Genomic DNA, 23,453 nt, shown 5'->3' on the forward strand with positions numbered 1-23,453 from the left:
ACTGGAAACTAGAAAATGCCACTGGAAACCTAAACTAATGTTAAGGAAGATGCAAACAGTTGAGATAAAAGGAAGCTTTTGTGAATAAATAAACAGCACTTCACTGATATAAGAAGCATCTTGCTAAATTAGCTTCAAATACTGTAACATTTTTATTTCTTTAAGAAATGCCTATATCAGAATCATTTTTCATACATCAGCGTATGCTGATTAACCTTTTAATAATAAAAGCTGATTATTTTAACTCCAAAAAGTAATTAATATGGAGCAAGTAAGACTTGCAGTATTTGCATAAGAAGAATCTGTTCTTCAGGATGGATCAAGAAACACTCCTCAGTCAAATTCTTGCTAGACATCAGAGACAAAGCAAAGCACTGTACTTTGGTAAGACCTTCTTTGGTGACCTTAAACTTGATTTTTTTTCTTAAATACTTTTACCTTAATGTTTTATACTGAGCCTGTCAGCAGTGTTGCTGAGGCTGCTAAATGCTTCATATGAAGCTGTATACATTATGTGATTTTAAATCAATGTAACTGGGAGATTTCTAGCTTTGCCTTCCACAGCTTGATTTACTATGTGGAACATGTTCAAAAGTCTGCACAATAATCCTGGGAAGCAAACACAAACCTCTCGGTTTTCTAAAAGACCTAGCTCTTTTAAGTCAAGTGATTACTGCAGATTTCAGCTACCTTTTTTTTTCCTTTTTAAAATTTCTTGCCTTTTTGAGTATTGGAATTGTTCCCAGATAAACAGAAAACTGAAATATCTAATCAAATCTCATTAATAGCTTCACCATATTTCAAACAATAACGTAGGAGCAGTTATTACCCACACTGCTGACTGTGTTACAAACACCTCCTTTGAACAACTGGAGCAGTCTTCACAGTAACATACTCTGCAATTGCTCATCTAGCACATACAAAATTGTAGATTTGCAGAAACTAGTACTCACATTACAGGGAACATATACCAAGTTTAAACTAACTTTGTAAAAAAAAAAATTCCCTATATGACAAAAACTGAAAAGAGAACAAAGCACACTCAAAAGCCTTCTGTTTAAAAAGTACAACCACAAATCCAGTATCTCAAATCTCTGCAAACATTTTGTTTTGTTGTATGCTTACCAAATGGTAATAAATCGCCATTTGCTTGCATCTTGACTTCTCACTAAAGAAAAAAAATCACAGAGTGCATATGCTATAAACATAACAAGTGCAATTGCCCATCAAAAATTTTGCATAAGCAGATGAAGACCATCAGAGCATGCTTTCCCAACATTTCTTTGTTCAGTAGGAAAACCAGTTTGGGGAGTACATTACCAGGTAAGACCAGAGCCCTGCTGTACAGCTTCCAACTGGTAAGGGTTACTTAGGTCTTGTCTGTAGAAGGGACCTGTACTACTTTGATTTTCAGTTAGAAAGCCAATGAGGATCTATAAAAGGGCTAAAGCAACCTGATTATGCTGGCTTTGAGGCACTCCGGTTGAACTCTGGCTTTATACCATGCTTGAGATTTTATCCCTTCCCCAGCATGCTCATTCCTCATTCTAGTAGATTTATTTTTTTCTTTTGAGAATAATTCCACTCATTCTTAAAGGACAGTTTGTTTCATCCCAGATGTATCTGCTGGAGACTCCCTGATGTAAGTCACCCCAACAAAAGTTATTCTTCATCACCTCCTCTATATGTTTTTCCTCCTTCATTGCTAATTGCAGAGCAATAAATCCCTCAGGCTCCCAGATTTTGTACTTCAAGACTGGTGTCCAGTCTTTCCTTGAAGGAGCTGCCTGGAGTGTTCTCAGCACTCCTAACCCTCACTCCTGCAAGTCTCAAGGAATGTGCCCTTTCTCCTGCTCACATGTCCCCTAAACCTGGCAGTCTAGCTCTCAGAGACTTGCTCGTATAATGTGTTTGCGTTTTCTTAGCCTTAGCGGTTCAACATTAGACCTCCACAAACTGTGATCAAACTCGCCTTCTTAGCAGTCACCATCTTAATTTATTATTTTTTTATTAAAACTGCAAATTGGCTATAACAAGGAAGCTGGGACATTTCCTCCACTGCTCTCCACTGTTTCCACAAAACAAGCTTTCCGATTTGGCTTCATTCTCAAACTACTTTCTCCTCCCAATGCCCTCCTCACTTATCATTTGGCATATTTCTTGTTGAGATAACCTGAGGGTCTGCACACTTCTCACATAACTTACATTTTTCAAGAAGAGTTTCCTCCTCCCATTATTTTTTACTTTATATGAGGTATTAACTGATAGTAAATTAAAGTCCACCTGATATATAAAGTTATTCAATAATTGTCCAGTCTGTTTTAATTGAAGCTCTCTCTGAAGTATGTGGCAGTGACCACTTGTCACAGATGTTACACTGATTCACAAAACTTTTCCACCAAATCAGTGTGGCTGTCTCCAGCCAGAGCTACTCCAAGAGGCTGATGGCATTTGTACATACTTTTGGAAGAGGAAAAATCCTTGGCACCAGTATGTAAATTTCCTGAATTTGCTGGAATTAAATCTTCTCTCTTTCATGATACTGTCCATTAATCTACTACATGGTACATTGCAGTGGTGAAAGGCTATTTAGATTTTATTCTTTGTTTCCATCTTACTGTTAAGAAGAAGGGAACACATTCAAACAGTGCTGCGTAAAATAGAATTGCCTGGTATGAGAGAATGACAATAAACTTTCACAGCATGTGTGTGACACATCACATTACTAGCCAAAGGGTTTCTCTTAGATTTATAATTTCATGGAGTTAAGACACTAAATCCTTCAATATTTAGATTATCTTATTTGCTTAATAATTTTATGTATAATTCTGCAAAATACAAAAGCTATAGAGCGTGTTTCTTAGTGTGAAATTCAATTGAAAATCATCCTTATTTCCTGAATTATGCTTTACTTTCAAGCAGCCAGGATTTTCAGAGTTCCTGTTTGGTTTCTACTCTACTTTTCTGGCTCTTCTGTAATACACCAGCAGAAAAATCCTTACCCATTTCCCATGGTCTGTTACAGTAGTTTGGTGGCCCTAAATTGTGGCTATTGCAGGCAACTGGTCAGATGGAAAATGCATTTCTCTGGGGATGCTACCAGACCTTTCTGAGCCCAGCTTCCTCCCTGAAAAGAAGGAACAGAGAACCGGCATTCCCCACCTTTGCCTCAAGCCAGCAGATGAGGCCACCAGAGCATTGCCCGTTTCATCTACACGTGTATATATCCCCAGCGGAGTGTCCAGGGGCAGTAACGCTGCTCTAGGCCAGCCTGCTCAATGGCTGTGGAAATCCTGGGGAAACTGAGAGAGGCACTTTTCTGGCATTCCCTCAGCAGGCCAAAATAACTCAACTTCATTTTGTCCCCTTGACTTTTTTCAAATTAACATTTGGCCTTGAGGCTGAAAGTATCACACAGCACACCTGGACTGAGGTACTCAGGTTCTTAGAAGAGCTCACCCTTAGCAAGGCCAAATCTCTTTGTTTTATGCAGCTGACTCTCTTCTTCACTTAGGAGGTTTATTATTTGCTACATTAAAGCAAACCTTATTGAGACTCACTTCTTCAATGACATTATTTCCTAAAATGCTTATATTTTTCCAAATTATAACCATTTCAGACCCTCTGTCTGAAGAACTGTCGGCTCCTAGACTTAATCCCCTATCCATTTCCAGACTGTATTAACAGTAGAACAAAAGAAAAGGATGAAAAAGCTCAGAGGAAATTCCGGAAATCCTAGCTGGCATCTTAGAACAAGTCACAGCTAGACATCAAGCTCAATTCATGACCAGTTTTCCTCCCACCAACACAACTATATTTTTGTCCAATAAAACTCACGAAAGGATAGCAGTGTCAGAATCAGTAGACAAAGGTCTGTTTAAATTTCTGCATTTGCCAAAACGTGGAGCACAGAATACAAATAGCTGTTTATTTTTAAGATAAATAGCAGCCCAGGAAATAAAAAAAGAATTAATTCAGCATGATACTAATGCATCCTTCAGAGGATGCAGATTTGTACCTTTGCCATTCAAATTTGTGAAGGAAATAGCCCTTACTTAGTTTAGACTTCACTAGAAAATTTTGTTAAAGTTTAACTGCTTCCACACATCAGCTGTTTGTGAGCTGGCAAGAGCCTGGTGCAACAGCTGAGTAGCATGTCTTCCTTAGACAAAATGAACCCTTGGTTTTCATACAGCCACCAACATAAGGATAGTACAGATGCACTCCAGCATCCATAGGGTTCCCCAATAGCGACACACAGGTACCTTGTAGGTTAGGTACTCTGTGTTATACCGAGTGCCATGGATGCCGTGAAATGGGAATGCATGATCCTGCAAGTCCATTCTTTCCACTCACCACTACCTGGAAAATCCAGCTGAACTACAGGATCTGTCACAAACACAAGCTCACACCAAAGCGCTGTGCCTGCTGCAATAGGGAGGTGCCGACTCTTCTGCCTGTGGTGGGGAGAGGGAGATAAACAAGTCCTGCTCTTTGGAGACTACAGAAACAGAGACAGTTCTGAGGAAACAGCAGAGCATAAGCAGCCCAGGGTATATAATGAGGCTGAAAGCAGTACAGGGCTAGTCCTACCAAAAGACAGTCTGTATCGACGAATCTAAAGCTGGCTACTGTATTTTTCAGAACTCACACCTTACTCAATGAGGTCAGCACATGTCAAGCTTATAAAATACTTAATTTAACACACCATCTAGTAACACACCTTTACATACTAATGAGATGAGGCCTGCGAGCACTGTTCCTACTGAGGGTGTATCTTCACCACAGACTTATTTCAGGTGATCAGCAGCACAATCTCTGCATGCCGGGCAGCTTTACCTAGGTGAGAGTGGATAGGCTTCAAAACCCCACTGAGTTACTATGTTCCCTGTGGTGTTTTGTAGGAATAGTACTTTTGCGAGCACAACACAAATTACATTATAAATGACTGTTTTATAATTCTGCCTCAAAGAACTATGAAAGAACTTATCTTTGTCAAGGAGTAAGCAAGGACTGCAGGATGACATTGAAAAATTATCAGTATTCAAGTGGTTTCACTCATGTCCTCGCTGCAAAGCAAAAAGGTCGTAAGAGCTGAGTGTTTGTGCTATTATAGTTAGGGATAATTTTTGGACTTGAAGGTTTTATTGTTTGATAGTTCTGGTTTTGCTGATTATTTCTCATTGATTTTTTTTCACAACTACAAGTGGAAAAAAGTTCTCTAATAAAGGCAAGGTCCAGTATTTTCTGAGGGATTTTCTACCTCTGAAGGTTGCCAAAAAAATAGAAAAAAAAGAGAAAATACATGGAGGGTGAGACGATTCAACCTAAACATACCATTTAGATAAAAAAATGTTACTTTTAAATAAAGAATATGCAATACCCACGTGAGGATCTTTCTTGTTTTTAAACTAATCTTGGAAATAAAATTCATTACACATGCAGAGTGCTAGTCCAGCACATGCAGCAGTACTGCTTGCTTTCTTGTCAAGCACTGCAGCTCTTACCAGCAGAGATCAGCTCTGGGGACGACAGAAGTCAGCACGGCTGCTAATTGCTTATGAACAAACATCTGTCATGCCCAGGGCTGAGACACACCACTGACTCATCTACCAAAGGATTGATAGTCACCCAAAAATGTCACCAGGTTTTGAGAGTCATTTGAAAGTCGCTCACATATAAATGTGCTCACATTTTAAACCCAATAGCCTTCTGGGGCCTCCTCTGAGCCCTGCCATCAATAGCATCCTACTGCCATGGAAACCATTTCTAGGTCACCTTTACATAACAGTGCAGAGAAAACATCTTATCGCCAAGTCCACCATTAAAGCACACTCCTCTTCAGTGAAGACTGCAGTAACATACTTAACATTTACTGTAATTACACATAATATGCCACAAAGAAATAGACATACCCTCTCCAGCATAAAGATGGGAACGTATATACCACGCAGGAGGTCTTGGCTCAGATTCCGCTTTTATACTTCTAGTCTTCTAGAGAGGGAAGCAAAATGATTGCCTGATCCTATGCATCCATTTTGTAACTCAAACTGTATAACAGCTTGGTTTAAACTAATTTTGTAGAGAACATCATTAACTCTGGAGAGACCCTACCAAGAAAGGAAACACAGCTGGAGCTGCTTTTACACACCTGGGTGGAGCTAGGTATAAATAAAACTGACAGAACCAATAATTCGAGTCACAAAAAAAGATTTAAGGAGCTATTGAGCTGAACAACAATAGACTGAGTAGAGACAGAAAAGAGAAGGGAAGCATTTCAAATCCTAAAATACAGAAATATTTCAGGACATAAGAAGTAAGAAATAATTACGTAGCAGATTCTCTTCTGTTCAGGGAACACCAAAGAGTTACCAATGCAGGAGCAAGAAACTGAATTTTTACAGCAACTGTTAGTGAACACTATAATCTAATTATTTTAAGTATGGAATCAAGATGTTCAGATCTGTGAAGGAAGTGTCTTTTGCAAGATAGAATTTGAGAAGGGAACCTAAGAAGAAAGATGAACAAAGTTTTCATATGACATTGATAAATCTGGAAAACTTACTTCTATGGTGATAATTTTAACGAGTTGCTCTTGAGAACTTAAGTTTGAACTTACGCTCCAGGACTTCTAGCTTATGTGCAGGGCACAGTCCTCCATTCCAACAGCCACAAAGCCTCAGGAAAGACATTAATATTTGTAGCTAGCATTTGTTTTCTTTTTTGTAACTGTTGGCTTTGTTGTTAGGTTTTTTTCCCCCAATGGAGAAGTAGAATAGCGTATCTAGCAACCACTATTTCGTAAAAGGAAATTGTTGCAAGTCATGGTAGAGTGACATCAACTTATAGTATTATTTCATTGACTGTACAAGACATTCCCAAACTCTTGAGAGTTAGAGCATGGCAGAGATCACAAGCAATTAAAAAGTACAGGAAGAGAGGAAAAAAACTATGGCTGAGACTCTGAAATAAAACATATTTGACAATGCTGAGACTATGGAAAATGAGACTCTGCTAACAAGAATTGTACAAGAAAAAGTTCTCTAAAATATGTAGAGGGAGAGGGTGAAATTTCCTTAGTTTTATCTTATCTCTTGCAGGGCCAAAGATGTCAGCAAATGTGGAACTGAGACCATGTCGACAAGGTGGAACTGAGAAAAGCTGAAGGACAATTTTTCAAACAGCTGAAAAGTCCAAGCTACTTCAGTATTGCATACAAATGCAGCAGTATATTATTATCACTATTATTTTAGAAGTCTAGAATATGAAGGATTTCATAATAGGTTAGGATAAAAACCTGCTTGCTCCATTTCTGAGGAATGTTTCTGAAAGTACTTTACTAGAACTTGGATTAGTATTGGAGAAAGGCTGTGAAAATTCATTAAGGAGAATATATATCAGTATAATTAAATATAAATTTAAATATAGATTACTGACTGATAAGTTATATGAGGAATAACTAAAGAGCATGCTTGTTTGTGCTATAAAACCATCCAGGATTACAAGAGCAAATATTTGAACAATCTGCATAATTATAAATAATTAAATATTCAATAGGCCATTGAGAGACTGACTCATTGCCAGAGAGAAACGTGGAGGAATACAAAGGTACATTTTTTTGCACTCAAACTGCAGCACAGTAATGAGAAGAGACCCACCTTCACACAGCTGGTCTGAATTATCCAGTAGTCAGGGTACTCACCTGGGAAAGGTGGAGCTGAAATTCAAGTTCATGCTCTGAATCAAGAGGGATGTGAATCATGATCTCTTTCAACTTAGGTGAAGGCCAGTGGCATCCTGGGCTGCATTAAGCAGACATCGCTAGCAGGGGGAAGGAGTGAGTGATCCTTCCTCTCAGCTCAGCACTGGTGTGACATCTAGAGTGCTGGGTCCAGTGCTGGGCTCCCAGTGCAGGACAGTCCTCTCAGAATTGCTGAAGCAAGTCCAGCATGGGGCCATAAAGATGTTTAAGGGCCTGGAGCATCTGACATACAAGGGATGGCTGAGAGAGCCAAGGTTGCTCAGCCTGGAGAAGAGAAAGCTTGGGGGGGAAACCTTATCAGTGTGTATAAATACCTCGTGGGGGGAGTAATGAAGATGGGGCCAGATGCTTCTCAGATATCCATTGATATGCAAGAGGCAACAGGCACAAATTGAAATACAAGAAATTCCACTTAAACTCAAGATTTTTTTTTATTTTTTTAATTTTTTTTTAATGTGAGGGTGATCAGACACTGCAATAGGTTGTCCAGAGGTGTTGTGGAGTCTCCAGTCTTGGAGATATTCAAAGCACAACTGGACATGGGACCAACCTGCTCCAGCTAACCCTGCTTTGAGCATGGCAGTTGGGCTACACGATCTCCAGAGTTCCCCTCCAGCCTCAACTATTCTGTGATTCTGAGTCTCTCACATATAGAGACGAAGGTCCCTACAGTTTGTGGTTTTCATTAGTAATATTATGAATAAGGACAGTATTACAGAAAATATACAGCAAGAAACAAAGTGACAGCAGAATAGCCCTTGACTATCCCAACATGGGAAATCTGTGTCCCTCACTTACCAGAAAGTCCACCCTTGGCAAAACACCTGTTTATGTTCACTTGAACTGTTCCATTTCAGCTGAATCTCATTTTGTGATGGAAAAAAACCCAATGTTATGAGGAATCCTAACCTGTTTTAGACTTTAGAGGCCTTTAAAACTAAAAGATTTGGCAATACAAAACCCCTTGGTTTTCTTTATTCTTTTCCTCATGCAAGTAAACAGCAGCTCCAAGCTTACTACTCTGTTTATATCTTTTAAGGAAAAGGGAGCTTAGAACTAAAAAGTAGTAAGACTTTTTAAAGCCGTTTCAAATCTTACAAGACATTTGACATTGCCTTATAAGCAGAAACAGACATAATAACAGAAATCAGCATATAGGCCCATATACTACTTCTACTAAAAATGGAAAGAACTAACTCCACTGATTTGGAAGAAATCTTTGGAAATTCCTTGTTACAGACTCCAGATTCACTTCATTCCTGCACAGATGACTAAACTCTGTAAACAGTTTTAAAGCTGCGTCTGCTGTTGAATGATAACATTATGGAGACCTGGTCATAACTTCTGCTGGAAATAAACAGTTGGAGATCTCAGAAGGATAGTGGAATTGTAGTTTAGCCTTTGACTGGCTCATAAATTGTCATACAAGCAAATAGCAAATGTAAGTCACATTTTCCTTTCTTTCTTCCTTATCATTCCTTGTCCAGCCAATACCACATAAAAATTTCCATACAAATTATAGCAGGTATGGATACAGGAATGCTGACAAGTCACTTAATGGCCCTACTACAACTATGTTACAGTGCAAGAGTGCTAAACAGACCCCCAAAAAGATCTTTGGAAGCATTTTACACAATTATGAGAAGAAAAATGAACCATAATAGACCAGTCATTCAGAGTCAAGTTTAATTTTTCATAGTAATAAATGGCTAAGAATGATTCAGGAAACATCCTTCGCAATTGGTATGCTGTGTTTACACACCATCCCCATCATAATTAAACATAAGGTAATTTTCCTATTCAAACAAGTTGAGCATTGCATGTTCATATTTGTTCTGTTTAACCATCAATGCCAATATAATGATAAATTCCTGTTCAGCTACATCTAGAGCACTTAGTCATTCACTTGACTCTACCCTTGCTGAGTTCCAGGTCCTCCAGTATTCACTATTTCCTTTGAACTTAGCTTTTGCATTGGGAGAATAAATGGTTGTCTGCCTGGCAGAAGGCAGATAAGGGATATTTCCCAATTAACAGTTTCTACATTGCCTGATCAAGGGTACCTACTTGTGTCAGTGCTTTACATTCCCTGCTTGGTTCTAGTAACTCTCATTTACCTTTGTGCTCTAAAGTGCATAGGGTATTTATTGTGAACCAACCCATAGACTCCCTACCATCTTCACAATAAGTTACATGGGGAATCGGCTCCTCATGAGTGAAATCTCTCTGTCTAATTGTGTTTTACCAGTCCATATTCACTTATTTCTCTGAGTGAAGTAAACATTGGATATGCAAGAACAAGAGAACATTTCTTTTCATACCGTGTGCAGAAACAGTATTTGATAAGCATAACAGCAAAGATAATTCCATTTGAAAAGTCAATGCAAGATAAAGACAGCAAGCACATGCCTTTTCTTGGTAAACTGGTAACACTGATACATACATATAAAATTAGTAAAGCTCTGTCATCAGGTCAGTCACACTATACCAATTGTCTTGGAGTTTTAAGAATACTGATGAGAGATGCTGTTCATAGCCTAAAAAGCCTTGTTGAAATGAAGAACTATCATTTATGCTACTCATCCAGAGAATGTTTTTACTATGCATAGATCAAAACCTCTAATCTGGCCTACCTGAGCACTGCTGGACACACTGAAAAGTCCTATCCACGTTACAGGTGTGCACAGTACTAGTAAAAAATCCCTGGGGGGGGGGGGCGGTCCTGCAGGGACTTTTTTAGGCCACAGTAATCCTCCATGTCTTTTTTTGTCTGAAGTGCTGGAGAGCTTGTTTATCCCTCTAACTATCTCAGCAGAAAATGGGAAAGAACTTGGGGATTATCAGTTCCCAGCTGGTCTAACCGGCATCCTTAGTGCATAGGGTTTAGTCCCAAAAACCTCAAAACAGCAGTGAGGTTGTAAGTGTACATGTGTGTACATGGCACAGGGGCTTTGGGGGTATCCCATTTAGGGAGCAGCAGAAAGTTAGGACATCCTAAGAGTTGTCTCAGCTTGGGTGAAAAGGATATCATTTGTTTGCTGTTTCAAAAAATTTTCTGGCTTGAATAATAGGGAGGGGGAAAATCGATTTCTGTTCAGGAAGTTCCAACAAAACAAAAAAAATGGAAAAAAAGCAAAGTTGCCAGCCAATAGAGGAAAAAATAATGTAGCCATTTCAATAGAACTGACACTAGAAAAAATCCAGTCCGGCAAGTGAGTGTGCCCTACCTAGAATGTGAAATTAGTCCTGCACATGGTAACGATTGCTAAGCACATCACTATGGAAGTTGAGAGCTCACAGCAGGCATAGGGAGTCTTAGAAATGTGGAAAATCAATGCACGGTATGCTGTGGCAAAGAACGATTCCAGCAGAGTGACCTTTAAACAACTTGATAGATTGTAAGCAAGCAGAAGAGAAGTGCAAGGGGACAAGCTGAGCGCAGGAGAGCACAGCTGCGCTGCAGCCCCTTGGCCAGCGGCAGCACCGGGGGTTCCCCAACAATTTGGCCTGGCAGTGGTTCTGTAGGGCGGAAGGAATAATAGTAAGGATTATTTACCGACGTTTAAGGTAAAACGGGTAGCTATTTAACAATAATGCTACATAGTAATTTGGGAGGAGAAATAGAGACTACTCACACTATGGAAACTACATAGCTTATTAAGATAAAAAGAATACCATCGATTAATTTGGTCAGGACATCTACATTAATGGCTCTTCCTTCCAGAGAGTGATGAGGACCCAGTAAGTGAAGTCCTCAGGGTGGCAGAAGGAAGAGGAGGTGATATGTCAGTCCTTTCACACAGTTGGAGGAAGGACAAACTTAGCAAGCAAAGCAGAACAGACCAGGAATTTTCCAGTGAAATACTTTGGCCAGAAAAAGTGAACTTCCTTAAATTGAATTTTATTTTGTTGATATAAATTGCATCAAGAGCTCTGCAGTATAACCAACAGTCCAGTGATATGATAGTCACCCAGGAGGTAGAAGATTGAATATAATTGAGTAGGGACTTAACTTTGGTCTTCCATATCATGAATTCTCTACCCATTGCACTACTGACCTGCTGGGTCCTCTCTTAATCTTTCCTGTTGGAGCTCCTCCACCTTGCATAAATAATTGCATGATATGCACAGCAGAGAATTAAATCCAGTTCTCCCACATCCTGAATGAAAGCCTTGACCAATGGGGCATCCACTTCAACTTTACATACACCTCTTGGGTTAAACCAATTTAAATCATCTTTTTGAATAAGATATAAGTTATCTAAATCAGATCAAACAACTCAAACAAATCTGAAACAACCAATTTACACTCAGTCTTCCCTTCTTGTCCCCAGAACAAGAAAAACTATTCACACAGCCTTTTGTATTGGTTTAATTACAGCAGTTTAAAATAAAACTTTAAATAAGAGCAATGCAAACTGCTAGCACAGAACAGTCCTAATCTGAAATGAGTTGCTCCCCATCACAAAATCCACTACTAGTCACTGTTGTTTCCTCGTGTCCATTGTACCAGGCAGGCTGGGTATTGAAGGGTAAGGAGGAGCATTACCCTTTCATCCAACAGCCTGGGGGCTCTTTCAGGGCAGAGCTGGGAAAGTTGAAGGGGAAGAATGGAAAAATCTGCTTTGTGGAGGCCTGTAAATAATCTGCTTTGTGTATGCAGCTCCTTCATTAGCATTGCATTTCCCTTTAGAAAATCCAGCCATATTCGTTCAGAAAAACTTGAGCATATTTGACCCATAGGACACTGGCAATGATATTTACTGGCATGCCTCAATTCTGGAAGGTATTTTATTTGTAATAATCATTCTAATAACATATCAAAAAGAAATAATTCAAAATGTAAGGAAAATTTTTATATCTACCGAAAACACACTGTGCAAGCATGCCCATCGCATTTTGCATACTATACAATGGCTCTTTAAATCCCTAAAATTTATTGTAGACCTCAAGCATACTTTCTGCAAAAAGATGTATTTTTCCCTCTCATACATTTTTCAATTTTTCTAGTGATTTTTGTTTTAGATACCTAAAATGCACTTCCCATTTGTCCTGGTTTCAGCTGTCTTCCCAGTAGCTGGTACAGTTCTATGTTTTGAGTTCAGTATGCGAAGAATGTTGATAACGCTGATGTTTTCAGTTGGTGCTCGGTAGTGTTTAGACTATAGTCAAGGATTTTTCAGCTTCTCATGCCCAGCCAGGGCACAAGAAGTCGGCACAGGACACAGCCAGGGCACCTGACCCAAACTGGCCAACGGTGTATTCCATACCATGGGACGTCCCATCTAGTTTAGGAACTGGGAGGTGGGGGCGGGGAATCGCCACTCGGGGACTGGCGGGGTGTTGGTCAGCGGGTGGTGAGCAACTGCCCTGCACATCATTTGTATATTCCAATCCTTTTATTACTGCTGTTGTCATTTTGTTAGTATTATCGTTATTAGTTTCTTCTTTTCTGTTCTATGAAACCGTTCTTATCTCAACCCAGGAGTTTTACTTCTTTTTTCCTGATTTTCTCCCCCGTCCCACTGGATGGGGGGGAGTGAGTGAGCGGCTGCGTGGTGCTTAGTTGCTGGCTGGGGTTAAACTACAACACCATTATTTCAAGTATTTTAAATACTTTTACCTGTCACTCACTTAATGCCAGTCTGGTTTACATTTCCTCTTAACTATGGCTTGTATGTTATGCTTCGGGGTTAAACCACAAAAAACATTCATAAAAATAGCTAGCCATACAGAAATGCAATTTATTTAGATAGTATTTTCCTTCCCATCAAGAACTAAATATCTATAGAAATACAATAAATGCTACAATAATTTTAAAAAGCTTCTAATTTTTACTATTTTCCTTTTGCAAATCATAGTAATTTAAATGCAGTCTCCCTGTAAGAACATTCACCATCACCTCATTTAATAAATGTAAAACTCCAGTATTTACAATCCAAGAAAGATGTACATTTTCTTATATGCTAACATATATTTTAATTTAAAATCAACCTAAGAAATTTTTCACAGTCTTAATAAAAGAGCTATGATCTTCAGTTTGTCTTTCTAACCAAAGGAAACACAATTAGTATTATATAGTAATTTGTATTATATACTTATCCAGAGAGAGATTAAGAAGACCTTGATTTCAAAGGGTGGTCACTCAGTAGTTCCTGAAAATTATGGCTGTTAGTAATCTCTCATTTTAAGTATGAAACATGGTGCCATGGAAGTAAGTATTTCCTTTTGAAAAAAAGTGTTTTGAATTATTTTTGAGGAGAAGGATGTCAGTCTATTAATGTCAATACAAGCGTCCCAAAACGGAAGCATTTTACGAATGGTAATCTAGGACTCTAAAATTAGCAGAAGGGAGTATACACTCCCCTTTCCTTTGCTACTTCACTGAAAATGGCTTTGAAAAAAAGTAGCAACAATGTTTCACAAAGTGTTGTTTGTGAATATAGTTCTTAAATACCATAAACAAAAAGTAAAATTCAAAAGTAAATAAACTCAGCCAGACAGAGTATGTAAGGCTTCAAGAAAGTTACGACAGTAAAAATCTTTGGTCAATAAGGAAGCTAGTGGGGAAAAAAAAGAGGTGTAGGGGAAAGAGCTTGTATTTCTTCACCCAAACAAGCTAGTTTTCAATGAAAAACATAATGCAGAATTAAAGATTAGTAAAAAGATACCTGAGAACTTTTATAATACAGTAGTAGGTATATACTTCTATTTTACCTGCTAGCACAATCTGATCAAACAGTATTTCTTCTTTACATATTGTCTACAATGTTACTGTGTTACTGGATTTGACATTATCCTCTTCCAGGCTGAACTTTCTTTTCACTTTCTCCAGTTTTACCCCAGGATCTGGAAATTATTTTTATCCTTATTTCCTTTGTTACCTAGCTCCTTCTGCATAAAGAGCAATCACCTCTAGCCTGAAAACAATAGTATATCAAGAATCTAAAGAGTTGAAAGGAACTTGCTTGAGACTTGCAACATTGGCATCAACAGTTTAAAACTGTAAAAGGGACTGAGCCCTTGTCACAGATTTTTGGCTGAAGAGATGGGTAATATACTTAAGTTGTTTTTTTTGTCAGAGGTACTGCCAAAGTCAAGGTGTGGGGGAGAATTTATTTTGTTTCATTTTCAGACAGATGATATTATTCCCACTCATATTCTGTGCACTGATTTCAGCAGTCTGAGACAGTCTGGTGGGTGAAATATCAAAAGCCAAAAGACTTATACTTATTTCAAAAGTCTAGTGCAAAACATACTCCTACTCAGAATGCTGTGCCACCTGGACTCAGTAGCCAATACCAGTAACATCACTAAACAGACTACCTCAATAATCCTCTATTATCCGATTTTATTTTCCTATAAGAAGCAGTTAGGACCTTCTCAATTCTTCATGGCATTACAGCTTCCATGGCATTCAGGTTGCAGTACTGGGTAAGCCAATCAACCCTTCCCACACGAGGAGAGAAACCGCGTGCAGGCTTTAAAATACTACAGAGAAGGTCCTTCTTTTCTGCCTTTTTTCCTTAAAGTAAATTGTAAGCTTTGGAACTATTACCATCAATATTATCATGATTAGCTAACCTGCAGACTAACTCCCACATCTCCAAAGTTGCCTTGCTGAGCAACATTGTCAGCAAGTGCCAACTTTTACTAAATATATTTAGAGTACAGATTCCAGCAGATCCAGTGACTTGCCATCTGCACAGCTATCTTTCGGTCCCTGTCTTTCCCTTACTTTGCAAGATGAATTGCCTCAGTTTAGGTTAGCTAAATTGGGCAAAAATAGGAAGATTTCAAAGACAGGAGTCAATCCTTAGCTTCTATTCAAAAAGTTCTCAAATGCAAATATAGTTTATACTGTTGAAACTACATTAGAGAAAGCTTATTCAATGGCATGTTTCTTTTGCCCACTTAACTCTAATGTGAAAATAACAGCAGATGGATGTTTTGGCTTACACTCTGACCAAGCAGAAGTTTTTGAGGAAAACTATCACACACAAAACAACAAATCTCACGCTGTGATATCTCAGGGTCCATATATAGCAACAGGTCAAATGCATCTTTGTTGACTATGAACCAGATATGCTTTAGAATATATGCCTAGCAATGGGCTTTAACAGGGCTCTAAACCACGGCTGGGTTTTCTGGATGACTTTTATACACACACTTTCACAAAATGAACACTTAAAAGCATGGAACTACATAAAGACTGAACCAGGTGATTAATCAATACAAACTATGCTTCCTCCCCCCAACAGGACAATACTTGCAGGATACGTTTGTATATTGCATATGTCTGCATTGGAAATAATGGAGTTGTAATAGGTGGAACAGATGGCAGGATAAGAGAGAAAAACTAGGTGGTGAAGAGCATACATGTCTCTCCAGTAGCAGAAAAGTGCTGAAAGGAAGACCTGGAGCAGCCAGAAAGAAAGGCTTTTAGAGAAAAACACTTTCGAGATATAAGCTGTTCAACTTCCCTTTTGTGCCCTATTAAGTAGAGATAACTTGCTCTGATTTGTAAGACGTAACTACTCTTGCATGTGACTTATTTTGGTATAAGATGCCTTTTTCTTGTTCCACTTTGCTGAATGTTTTTGGCTTAAAGGAAACGGACACTTATTGCTGCATGTGTCCACATACGGAATTTGTCAGGAGCAGTTGCTTCTGAGCAGGTTCAAGTGCAAACAAGACCTGCATATTACATGTCCACTTTGGTTTTCTAAAGAAAAGAAATTATGTTTACTATCACTATATCTGCAATACACTTAAGGCTCTAAATGGAGTTTGAGTGATTCCTTGGCTTTTGGCCTGTGATGAACATCATGGCTAACTGCCTTTCAAAGTTGTGCAGAATGTGGTGTTAGCTATGCATTGGGCCCTCCTTTTCCACATTGCCAGATTACCACGTAAGCCTTTGCCACAGTCAGATCATGCCAACAGTTTTACACACTCATCTGATTTTCTGCAGGGGTTGTGCAATGACATAGCTGTTCTTTTTATACTGTATGAAGTAGTGCCCAGACTTTTCATTGTATTTTAACCATTCTGCCCTTGAGGCTTTTTTATGTAAATGAAAAATGCTGTTAGCAGCTCTGTAGTCATGAAAGTTCACATCATACCAACACCCCAGGAAGACCTTTGAAACCTTTCAAAGATGAATCTCAAGAACATTTGTTCAGAGTCACAGATATCTTCACCCTCTTCAAGATACTACTTTATGTGCTGACGCTGAACAAAACAGACAAGTACTGAATTTCAGTTTACAGGCTTCCTTAGAAACAATAAAAGCCTAGAAATAAGGTGACATCTGCACTATTTATTAGTTGTATCCAATATCCTGAAGGCTGAGAAAATCCCAGTCTTCACTGAATTGAGAATTAGCGTCTGTGCTTCTTTCCTCAGATGTTCAATTTATATCCGCTAAGAACTTTGCCCTGAGTAAAATTGCTGCTCTGTATGTTCTTTTATTCCACTATTAATCACAGTCAAAATAAGAAGCTACTTGAGCAAGTATTTTCAAACACAAGGGTTTGATGGCCCTGCTTGACATGTCAGGAAAAAAATGTAATTTTTGAACTCTGGAAATTAATGGATTCACATTTTTCTCAACCCACAGGAAACGTACCTTTTTTTCACCTATTCCCTAAAAATAATATGTCTGTTTACTGACTATATATATGGAGGTGATTCAGCAAAGTCCTGGCCACTCAAGCCCCAGGTCCAAGCCCTAGCAGTTACTTTATTTTTCCCTTCCAGAAATCCCTCTTTCAGCCAGGGTTCTCATGGGCACTGCTTCCTATAACTAAACCTTGGGGTGTTAATTCACTAGCTTGAGTAGCTCTTTTTGTTTCTACACACACACACCCTTTTTTTTAATCATACTCCTGGCTGTAGAGGGGTTGGGTAACCTCCTCCCCACCTTTTTTTTCATATGGGATGTATAACTGTAATCTCAAATAGGGCCTGCAACTCCCACAGGTGGGGATCTGGCTTTGGCATATCTATCCAGTTAAGCCCTCAGGCGTAGCTTTATTCACAGAAGTGAAACACTTTTTTTCATCCTATTGAATTTCAGAACAAGATTAAGAAAGAATTAATAGAATTTTTATAGGTTTTTCCCAAATGCTAGACATGCAAACTAAGCAAAAGCTAAGATACGTAATAAAGCTCTGTTCACCTGCAGCAATCTAGCAATACTGATTAAACTGGAGGTAGTATATAGCCATTTAACTTGCCATATATTCTGGAAAGAGGTCCTTACTACCATAAATTGTGTCTTATTCATAGAGACTTATCAGAAATGCCACAGAGTTTGGAGTAGAAGAAAAGGAAAGATAATTGGGTTCACTAGGAAACAAATCGAAACATCCAAAAGAAGGTAGATGATGAGTAAAGGCAAAAAGCAAAGCGCAGAAGCAAAATCTCAGACAAAGCACCATGATCTCACTAACACACTTAGGTCATAATGAAAGTCTCCCTTAAAACAGCAAAAAGTATAAAATACTTCTGAAGGGAGCCAGTGACAAAGACTTAATAGGAAGGGGAATCCCATGCATTTTTCTTTCTTCATACTTTTATCTGAAAGAACCTAATATTTCAGAATACTTCACGTGAGAACTCCTCATTTAAAAAAAAAAAAAAAAAGTAAAGGAGAAAGATTTTCTGTAGTCATAAAACCTGAACAATGTTCTTTAGCTTTTGTAAATAAAGGTGGTGCAGCTAGACCTGCAGAAAGCAGCCAGCCAAGCATGAGGCAAATGGTGATTGATTTCAGACGCGTACTCAAAGCGAGCTGTTGACTAAAAAGGAGAGAGAGCTGTCTTCTCGTTCCAGGCTCCCCTTAAAGGCTGAGATACTGCAGGTGTTCTGTGCCTGTCAGCATGGAGAGAATGACACCATGAGTGTCATTGCAGGACAACATCAAACCACCAAGATTCATCAAAACTGATGTGGAAATAAATTATAAATAACCTCCAACTAGGTCCATTAAATGTAGGAAGTTTCACTGAATTACAGATATCAACACTGTGTTTGAGCTAGAGAGAGCAAATGAGGGCAAAGAAAGAATTAGATTATGTGGGAAGAGACTTGCAGCATCTTCTAATGAATTTACAATCCTCCTCAGAGGAACACTGCTTATTTATTCCCTGGTATATGTGACCACATGATTAATTAATCTGCCAGCTTGATAAAAGTGACTCTCCAAACTGTTCATATATTAGGATTCAGTGATAGGATTAGCACAAAAGCATTTTCAGCTTCTGTGATTTGATCATGGGTTACACTCTATAAAAGACTTCCTTCAGAACCCAACACTTGGAGGCATGTGATCAGCTTTCATTAGCCATATCTAGCCTTAAGGACTATGAGGAGAACTTGGAAAATGTGAACTTTAATGGCTCAAAACACCAAGCCCACCAAGCCAAAAAAAAGTTGGTTTTTTTTTTTTTTAAATCAACATATTATATTGCTTTAAAATGCAAATATCATGGTTTGCAATGCAAGAATTGGAATGGGATAGGCAATAATGTTATCTCACATACTAAAGCAAATACTGTGGGGTAACAGTTTGAGAGCATTGTTCCTGACTATCCTCCCAACCACAAGAAAACTGAAGTTTTGACAGCTCTGAATGTTGTGGCACAAAGAACATAACTGGGCACATCTGCAAGTTTTAGCAGCACAAAAAGTGTATAAATACAGCATTAGTATGGAAGGAGTAATGTGACTGTAGCTGCTTACATCTGGAAAAAAATTAATTCTTCATTGAAACCATATCCAGAATTGACTGTTTTATTTAAAAAAAAAACCATGAAGTCATAGCTTTATAAAGGGCAATATAAAAACTAACCATCTTATCAATTACGAACAGTGAGTTACATTCTACAATGAATTACCGTGGTAAACTCATCACTTGGGCTTTTTCAATATACTCTTTTACATCAGACACTAATTAATTTCTAATTGATCTTTCCAAGAACAACTGTTCAGTGTGACCATAAAGTTCAATGCCCTGCCTTCAACATTTCCACCTCTTCAAGCAGAAAATAGCAGGACTTTAGCTAGTGGGGCTGAAGACTGATTTTGTTTATCACCAAAGTCCTTAAACAAGGACAGCACAACGCCACTCAGGGTGCTGCTTAATCTCATGCATTTTACAATCCTACTACAGCTATTGTGCAGTAACCTGGTAAATATGTTTGAGGAACTTTAGCAGGCTTGACTATATAGTTACCAGGGCGTTCAAATAGGTTCATTTATGGACAGTTCTTTGGCTGTCACACTGGCAATGTCTGCATCAACAAACAGAATGGCCCAAAGAGCAGGATCATGGCAGTGAAACAATCTGGAACTGAGGACACCACATCCAACCATGTATACTAGGAGAGGGGGTATTATTTTGGACTATCTTTAGCCTGATCCCAAGTATTGAACCTCCATTAGCACCTGGAACAAATCAGATGTATTTCCAGAGTGAATATTGCAGTTTAGTTTCAGCTAAAAGGCATGTATGGAGAATGGAGAAGATCATAAGACTTGCTCTGAAAGCTCAACCCTGATCCTAAATAGAACATTCACATAAATGCAGCATTGTTTGACTGACACATGGTATTGTATTTTGAACAACAAAATACATTTCTTTGAATAAAAAATGTGACTGTGCATAAAAAGCTAGAAAACTAATTACTTTTCATTAGAGCAAAATATTTAATTCAGCAAAGCAAGCAAAGCAGAGAGGGGCCCAGCTGACTCCATTTTACCAAGCCCAGCACTTCCCATCAAGGTGCCAACACTGCATCCAGCTCCTGAAATGCACATCAGAAACACTGACTGCACTGACTGCTGTCAGGACGACTGGGTTTGCTGGTGCACGTTCAGAGCTCATTAACTGAAGCAGGAGTGCAGGGAACTGCCTAGGCACTATCTTGTGGTGAGAAATACTGCCTTGATGGTGGTCTTTTTATGATGCTTTTAGAGATTCTCTCTCTAGAAGCTTCCCCATGTGCACTCTGTCATTGTTACAACTTAGCATACATGGTATTAATATTTTCCTGAGGACAGTTCGAATCCAAATTGTCTATGAATATTTATTTTCATTAACAGGCTCAAGACCCTAAGAGTTCCATAAAACACAAACCTGTGATTGCTATCTGATTTAAACAAATCACTTAATACACACATTTTGTACATCTGTTACATTTTTATCTTGGAGGCTACAGAAAAGGTAATATCCTGAAAGAATATAATATTTCAGTTTTTCAGACAATTATTTTGAATTGTTAAATTATATCTAAAGGTTGATTCCGTGTATGCTCAACATTGAACGAAAAAATAACTTGAATGACACCTAGTGGAAAGCTAAGCAATAGCTGATGATTGCACACCAATTATGTACAGTTTTGAATAGTGAGAAGAGCGAGGGAGATTCTTTATGAGAATGGGTGGGAGGAGAAAGAATTATTTGATAAAATGGGTGGAGTACAATTTAGGAGAAGAATTTCCTAAATGACAAGAGTTATCTGCCTGTGTAATAATCATCTGACGAAATGGGATATTTCATTTGACAGAGGCAAAATTAAATCGGGTAAAACCAATAAATGTGTAGCAGGAAATAATACAATAAGCAGAATATGGGCAGGATGAAATTCATTGTCCTCCTATGTATAAATACTAAAAAGGCTTCAGCAGGCTAGTTCTCTAGGGCGCAGTAGATAATAGGAATATTTTGGCCCTAGGGCGACAATAACTACCGCTGTTAGGGAAACCACAGATTTTCTTTAATTCATTTCTGCAAGCAATGTTCCCTGATGTGTGAATGAATTTCATGATAGATCTTTTTTCTTCTTCTTCTTTTTGCTAATTTGCTTATTTGTATAATTCATTAATTACCAGTGACTCACATCCAATTACAAAGACAGATTTTGGTTAGTCTGTTCTCACCAACCTATTTGAAAATATGAAAGAACAGATTTAATCAAGATGATAGAACTTAAATGGCACTTTTGCCATCCATTGACAATGTTATGTGGCAAATTTTTTTCAGCACTGGAAATGGAAATAGTGCTTGAGGAAGACTTCTGTCTTTCTAGGTCAAGAACAGGTCATTGACAGCAAGAAATGACTTTAACTCCTTAAAACTGTCTATAAAAAATAATGGCATCTTCTGCCTGAATTTCCTCTTAGTGGGTCATGCTTTTGATCTGCACATTTACCTTTAACTTGCAGCTTTTATTCTTAACTGCAAGGAAACTAGTAATCTCCCTTCAACTCTTTTTTCTCCCTATATAAGCAATCAGATGCAGCACTCACGTAAGTGACTGGAAAAGTCAAGGCCTCAAAAGAAAACTATATCCAGAGAAGTGTGCTTTCAGGGAGTAAGGTAGCAAGAGAGGTTTTCTTTGGGAAACAAGAGTGTTCAGAAATACCTCTCCACTGAGAGGAGGCAGAGACTCTCTCATTCACTAAAAATTCAAATGGATCCACTCTGTGGAAAATATATTTTCAGACTATAACAAGATTATAGCAGATTATAACTTTTTTTTCAAATTGGCTCTTAATAAATCCTCTTAAACGAAGAATCCTCATTTGGCCTACAAAAAGCTATACGCCTAAAATCATAAATGCAAATGCCTTGTATTTTAAGCTTTGCTTCTGCCAGATGTTCCCTGCATCCATTTGCCTCCACACAGAGCTGAAGAAACTGGCCCATGGCACTCATCACAAGTAACAGATTCAGGGACTCAGCCTGACCAGCTACTTCTCCGACCACGTGTGACACAACAGCCAGAGGAATGTAGGACTACCTTTGTGAGGATTACCCATAGCACAGAATTTGAGTACAGATTCCAGAGGATTCAAAATATTTTGCATCCATTTCAATGCAAAAGATGCAGCAGTTGATTTCACCATGTAACAGGAAAAATTTTATTCTGTGTGGCAGCATTCCTTAAGACATACAGCATAGACTGTGTGATACAGGAAACAGGCATGAGGGAAGACAGACATTTATGAAATCTATGGTTTAGTGATGTTCTTTCAAAAAAAGAAAAGAAACAATCCCTAAGATAGAAGGATCTTCTTAGCAGTCCATTCAGGTCCAGCTGTTGAACATATGACAGGCAGATGAACAGATTTCAACAAGGGAAGAATCACTTTCCTCATCTTATAGAAAAGATTGAAATTCAAATGGGCTTTGAAGTATTTTTGTCTTCTCCCTCCAGCACTGTCTAAATTATCCTCTAAAATACTAAAGAGCAGAGATACACATTAAGTCATTTTCTTAAGGAAGTTCCTAACAAACTTCAGGCTACTGGTAATTGATTAGACTTAATGAAGAAAAGTATTTTAAATATAAGTAAGAATTAAATAGTAAGAATTAAACAATAAGGATTGCTATCTGCATAATTTTAAATGTCAGAAGTTTCCCTTCCCCCCAAGAACAGCATGTTATAAAGAAACAACAGCTCAGAAGCAGGGCTCTACTACACATCTGCAACATCTGAAACTCACCTGGGTTTCATTTCCAAATGCAGAACACAGCTCAAAGCTTGTCCCCAAAACAACACACTAAACAAGGACTGGCCTGAATTAAATGACAGATCCACCCCACACTGGGTTTCCAAATGTCAACTGCTGTCTTAATTCTAGAGTGTTCATGTTTGGTAGCTAAAGCAAAGGAAAACTT

At 38.4% G+C, this 23,453-nt stretch overlaps 1 protein-coding gene across 2 annotated transcripts in view; it reads right to left on the reverse strand.

Moving 5' to 3' along the window:
• Nucleotides 1-23,453, reverse strand: part of CFAP92 (cilia and flagella associated protein 92 (putative)) — a 130,479-nt gene that overhangs the window by 98,566 nt on the left and 8,460 nt on the right. The gene's annotated exons all lie outside the window — the stretch shown is intronic.

Source organism: Accipiter gentilis, chromosome 23 (assembly GCF_929443795.1).
Source record: "Accipiter gentilis chromosome 23, bAccGen1.1, whole genome shotgun sequence".
NCBI lineage: Eukaryota > Metazoa > Chordata > Aves > Accipitriformes > Accipitridae > Astur > Astur gentilis.